The sequence below is a fragment of the Olea europaea genome, chromosome 10, assembly GCF_002742605.1.
Source record: "Olea europaea var. sylvestris chromosome 10, O_europaea_v1, whole genome shotgun sequence".
Taxonomy (NCBI): domain Eukaryota; kingdom Viridiplantae; phylum Streptophyta; class Magnoliopsida; order Lamiales; family Oleaceae; genus Olea; species Olea europaea.
Genome location: NC_036246.1, coordinates 36590199 through 36596983, shown reverse-complemented (window position 1 = coordinate 36596983; position 6785 = coordinate 36590199). Strand labels below are relative to the sequence as shown.

General features: G+C 33.8%; 1 pseudogene; it reads left to right on the top strand.

Annotated features, from left to right (window-relative positions):
* Positions 1–4910: 4910 nt before the first annotated feature.
* On the top strand, positions 4911–6461 carry LOC111402057 (annotated as a pseudogene).
* The last annotated feature ends 324 nt before the right edge of the window (positions 6462–6785 follow it).

Here is a 6785-nt window from a genome sequence, read left to right as displayed (position 1 = left end):
TTTCATATGAAAAATCATGACTTTTGATATAATTATTTTCCAATGGGTATGTCTCTTCATAGAGATTAATCCAAGAGGTGTGTCCTTTTATAGAATTATGTCTTTTGAGAATAAAACTTTTCAACCTATGGTTGATTTGTTCGTTTAAGTTTGAATATGGTGAATAAGGTGAATCTAACCTTATTATTTGACATGAAATGAACTATCATGTGAAATGTCACAAATGTGATAAGTTGCAATGCTTAGCTCTCTTTATTGTTGAAAAAATTAAGTTGGTATATGTTTTGAAAGCATTGCAGGTCTATATGATGACCTTGATTTAATTTGAATGATCAAATTAAAGCAATTGAATTGAAGTATGTTATATGCAACTTTAATTGAAATAAATTGTGAGTCAACGACCACTACTTTGAAAGTATTTAGACTTTCATGAAGCACTCATATGGATATTATCTAAGAGATAAATAAATTAAACTATGAAAGAGTTGCTAAACCCTAAGTTCAATTGTAACCCAAAGATGTGGGGGATTATCATAAATGCTCGTGAACTTGGATGAAAAGTTTAAAACTTATGGATGCAACGTTACTAGATTGCATATGTATTCCTAATTGAGGAATTATGGGGGTATTTCAATTTAACAGTTACGTTTATTTCTATCTTATAATCATAGAATGATATCTATAAAGGTAGAAAGATAGAAAACCCTTATACTAATTATAAGGATGATATATACTAAATCTAAAGTGGATGAAATGGGTTGTAAAGTCGATTATGACGTTTGTTTAGATATACAAGAACAATTGGAATATATGAAGAATATTTATAAAGTTCGAATGCACTGTAATGTTTCAATGATGATATTGAATATCCATGACTCTGAAATCCACTAGTAAACATGGTTGACTAGTATAATAATTAGATAGAAATCCTCTAATAGTGTTGTTTGGAAATTGATAAAGTTTTAGAGAAAATTAATAAGAAGCATGTAGCTTCATAAAAGGATTTATTGGTGGTGACAATTTGTATCTATTAAATGAAATCGATTATTTGCTAACAATAATTGATAAGATACTAAGTCACATGTAATGGTAGGTCTAAACGTATAAATCATAGACATAATACCATTAAGAAGTTGATCTCAATGGTGTAGACTCATGGTACCTTTAAGAGATTTACCGAGAGATTAAGTATACTGCATATCGAAAGGAATGAGATTGAAGCCTACTACGTTAGAGTCCTTGTAATGGTAACCCTATCTTGTTGACTGGAGATCCCAAGATCTTAGTTCAAAGGGACAACTAAGTTATGAGGATTCCTTGAAGCACTAATGAAAATAACTCCCTAACTCATTCCTATGATATTAAAGTACTTTTTGCAGAATTGCAAGAGGTTAAGATAATTTTTAATGATTCCTATATCTTGATTAAGTCAAGTGGAGTAGGGCAGAATACTCTTAAGAGAATGCCACCTATGTGAGTGTGAAGTGGGGCCGCTTCAATTAGAATTATTCAAGGCTTGAATTCTTTAAATACTCGCAGAACCAAGAAGAGTTCAGGGCCAAAATGAACCAAGTCATGAGAACCATGAACGATTTAGGAAAGACATTTGTGTGAGTATCGTTGTCTTCGCTTACACTAAAGGCTGAATGGTTTAAGACATCACGTTCATCAAATTAGCCAAGTAAGTCCGATGTCATTTCACTACGGGAGGTTCAAGGCTAGAAGCTACTATCCCTGATGTAGTGGCTTTTCGCTCTCTCTCTCTCTCTCTCTCTCTCTCTCTCTACTTGCATCACATCATAGCATTATATTTGCACACTCGAATTTCCATTCATGTGGGGGATTGTTGGAATTTGTTCAAAAATTAACCAAAAATTGGTTAAGTTTAAAACTGGGAAAATGAAAAGGTGTGACTTCTTGTCAAATTCAGTCGAATGTTCGAATTTAATCCGATTGTCAAATTACAAAAGTAAATAGACCAATTTATTCGACTTGTTGAGTAGATCGTCGTGATATATTTGGAATCTCAAAACCAATTCCGGATGAATGAGAAATTACGGTCCAAAGTTGGAAGAATGAAGTGTTGCAACTTTTCGAAATGAAGTGTTGCAACTTTCCATGAAAAATGCTGCATTTGGGGTGCGTCCCTTCACCCACAACCCTTCATCTTCTATATATAGGACCCCTTGGATGTGTATTTGTCATTCCAATTCATTCCGTAATTTCATATTATTCATTTCATGTTAAGTTACATAAAACACTTTATAGAAGTAATTATCTTTTGCATCAAAATCATTGTTATGGTAGAGAGGGAATTTCGTTCGAGTTCGTTGATCGAAGCCATTTGGAGTGCTCCTATGGCTTGACGTGGTCGTTGTATCTTGGGAGATAATTGTTGAAAAATCGTTAGCACCGATACGGGGCAAATTCATCTTAAGAACCAAGTGTCAAGCATTTGCTTCGACCAAAAATTTATCACTTGCATCTTTCTTCCTTGATTTTCTGATTTCTCTTAATTATGATTTGATTTCAGAAATTGATTAACATTATTAACATGTTTGTTTTGCGAGATTTGATTCAAAAGAATAATTTGCTTTCACTCAAGAATCGAAAAAGATGAATCCATATTCATGCATTCGAATTCGGTAACTACTATTGTTTTACTTCTCAAATTCTATTTTGGTAAATCGAAATTATGTTTTTATTTCATGCAAATAAACGGTATGCTTTTATGAATATAATATGCACATAATCGGTGTATTCCCCAACAGATATAAGTAGGAAAAGAGTAGATAGAGATCCGAGTTTATGTCCTTTTCAAGTAAAACTATTAATATCGAATTAAAATCCTCAAAGTACATTGGTATTGCAAGAAATGATATATGTGGTTGATTTTTTATTTTTTCCATTTTCATTGGTCGTTGTATCTAAATAATTTTAATTGCTTATTCAAGACCTTCTTCACTTGATATTGTAGTCATGGTTAGTTGATTTGCTTGTTTAGAGCGTGGTAAAATGGGGCAGCATTGATATTTTATTAATGTTTCTAATTGAGTAGGCACAAATCTCAAGCCACTATTTTTTTTTTCTTGTATTGGTAATTTATAACGTGGGTTTTGAATCTCCATTTAAAATTTGACGGTCAGTTCGAATCTGGTAAACTTTAGATCAATTAAATATATTACTCAATCTAATGAAGAGAAATTTATAATCCTTGCATATGATGTGTATGTGATCAATTTTGTTTTCGATCGGTCTCAGTGATGATTTGCAGTTTTGTTTATTGTGAAAACTGCAATTACATGTTGAAAAACAAATTAGGTTTTGTTTTTGGTGGAGTAATAATTTATTTTAGGGTAATTATGTATAAAAACTCTAATTATGTAATTTTACTTAAGACTATTTAAGTAAATAAGAAAAATACTAAAAATTGTGGTACATCTAATAAAATTTGTAGTGGTAATATAATTACCCTTATGATTAAGTAAACCTTGCATCTTGTTTTGAATTGTCATCTAAAAAACCAGGTTAGTGTGTAACTTCTACATTAACCCTTTAATTTTCAGTTAATCCTATCGCAACCGACTTTTTGCCCAATCCCGGTAGCAGATTTTCTTTAAAACCCTACAAATTCCACAATTTATTTTTTCATTTACACACGCCATATATAATTTTTCTGTTTTTTCCATTTTCTTAAAATAGAAAAAAGTTCTCATAAGCATATAGATGCATTTAATTATATAGCTATGCATAGATTATGTCATACTTGATTGTGTATCAATTTATTGAACTTGGAATGTGACATGGATTTAAGTTTAATTGTAACGGGCGTGAATAATTTGATATTTTGAAGATGATTTTTTTATTAATGCTTGGCTAGGTTCTCACTTGGGTAGCTAAAGAACTTTTGCGTATTCATGGTGATTTTGGTAAACTGAGATGTGTGTGAATTATTTTGCGAGAGGGTCTATTTTTATTATTATTATTATTGGGATATGCATGAGCATATAGATGCATTTAATTATATAGCTATGCGTCGATTATGTCATACTTGATTGTGTATCAATTTATTGAACTTGGAATGTGATATGGATTTAAGTTTAATTGTAACGGGCGTGAATAATTTGATATTTTGAAGATGATTTTTTTATTAATGCTTGGCTAGGTTCTCACTTGGGTAGCTAAAGAACTTTTGTGTATTCATGGTGATTTTGGTAAACTGAGATGTGTGTGAATTATTTTGCGAGAGGGTCTATTTTATTTATTATTATTATTGGGATTCGGGATTTGGGGATTATGTTCTGTGATAATTTGTGGTTCATTTAGATTCTAATTTAGAGGCGAGTCCGATATTCTACTACGTGCCCAAAGTCAAGGCTGGAATGAGTTTGACCCTTAGCTAATAATTTGGACCTGATTGCACACTCCATGCTTCAATATGTGGTAGGTTCCTTGCTCCAAAATTATATTTTTATTTTTTGGATTGAGATAGTACAAAAAAGGTTCTACCTAGTACCTACCCTGACTCAACAAACCTTCACATATCGTTATATATATGTAGATTTATTCCAGATGGCTTAACTCGCATTAACACAAATACTATATGATTCCAAGCCAGAAGAATATTTTCCAATACGTAATTTTAAAAATAACAAGTGTTATAAAAAAGAAAAGTCATCAACTTGTGCATTGATAACTGGAAATTATGTTTAACAACTTGTACATTCTCAGTTAAGGGTACAATCTTCATTGCATGCAAAAACGGTTTGTGATTAAGTCTACCATCAAATTGTGATGATTGTATAATAGTTCTTATACATGAGAGTTCTTATTCCAACGATACTAGAATACGTACTCATGAATTAATCCATAATTAAAAATAAATTCAAACTCAGCAAATTTTTCGAATAAACTTAACAAACTCAATAGCATAGTGAGATGCTTTCCTTTTGACTAGCTCCTGTTTTCACATCAGCATCCTTTTGAATTGGTCTTCCACATTATGCAGTTGTCATAGCCGAGTATGCCTCCTATTCCTTCGGAGTCTATCAGGCTTTTAAATGTCATCAATCTTTATTAAATTTCACGGTAATGATAGGAATCTCCTTTTGAGTATACTAAACATAATCCACAAATCAGACTCGGGATGGAAAGTTTTGCAAAAAGTCAAGCAAGAACAACCTGTGATGAAGAAGCACAACACTGTGTGTATGCTATGCGCCTTTTGACTTCCTCAGTGCTGCCCATGGTGTTGAATGCAGTGGCTGAACTGGATGTATTCGAAATTCTAGCCAAAGCTGGTCCAGGAGCACAACTGTCGCCTCAGGAGATTGCATCCCATTTGCATGCCAAAAACCCCGATGCACCTGCTATGCTGGACCGGATGCTCCGGCTCCTGGTTAGCAACTCTATTCTCACTTGCTCTGTCGTCGATGGCGAGCCTAGCGGAGTCGTACAAAGACATTACGGGCTGGCACCCGCGGCCAAATACTTCGTCCAGAATGAAGATGGTGGATCTTTGCACCCTCTGTTGGCCTTGTATCAAGATAAGGTCTTCATGGAGAGCTGGTATGAGTTGAAGGATTCAGTGCTCGAAGGAGGTGTTCCATTTGACAAGGTACATGGTACTCATGCTTTTGATTATCCTGGAAAGGACCCTAGGTTCAATGATGTTTTCAACAAGGCAATGACCAACCATACAACTATTGTTATGAAACAAATTTTGGAGCAATACAAAGGTTTTGAGAACATCGAAACGTTGGTCGATGTAGCTGGGGGTCTTGGAGCCAACCTCAAATTGATTACATCTCGATATTCCACGATCAAGGGTATTAATTTTGATCTGCCACATGTTATAAAACGAGCGCCATCCTATCCCGGTGTCGAACACATTGGAGGAGATATGTTTGAAAGTGTTCCTAGTGGAGATGTCATTTTCATGAAATGGATACTTCATGATTGGAGTGATGGAGACTGTTTGAAATTGCTTAAGAACTGCTACAAAGCTCTACCACAAGATGGAAAGGTGATTGTGGTTGAGTTTATTCTTCCAGTTAAACCTGACTCTAGTCATTCTATGATCACCATAAGCCAAGTTGATCTATTTATGATGACTCAAAATCCAGGAGGAAAAGAACGATCAGAAGCAGAGTTTCTTGCCTTGGCAACAAAAGCCGGGTTTAGAGGTATAAGATTGAGCGTCTTTGTCTGCAACTTTTGGGTCATGGAATTCTACAAGTAGTAAGATCCCCCCTACAGGAAAGTGGTGTTTCTTGGGAATTTGTTTATTTCTTATTTCTTGAGCACTTTGCACAGCTTAACTGCCTGAGTTGAACCTTGAGCTGATGCTGTTCTTTGTGATCTTTTATTAACTGTTAAGAGAAGTGAATACTTCCTTTCCAGTTTTCTCCCTTTCGTTTTTCTGTTCTCCTAATAAATATGGCAAGCATATTGTGAAGAAATATTCATATAGTCGATCCTTAAATTATTTAAAATAATTTTCTTTTTTCTCGTTTAGACTGTTTTGTTCACTTAAAAATACAAAAGTTTTCAGTTAGAATCCTGCCAATTTTCTCCATCTTTGCAGTCACTACATTTGTTGGGAAAAAATTTCAACCGAATGCACATGAATGTAGCTAAAACAAAAATACGAAAAAGGGTCACGAGAAAGAGAAAAATACAATTAAATGAGGTTCACAAACCGTCGATGACCATGGAGGAAGTAGACTTAATTAACCCAGATAACTTCACAATAATATGTTTTCCTTACCTTAAACTTCTCCTTA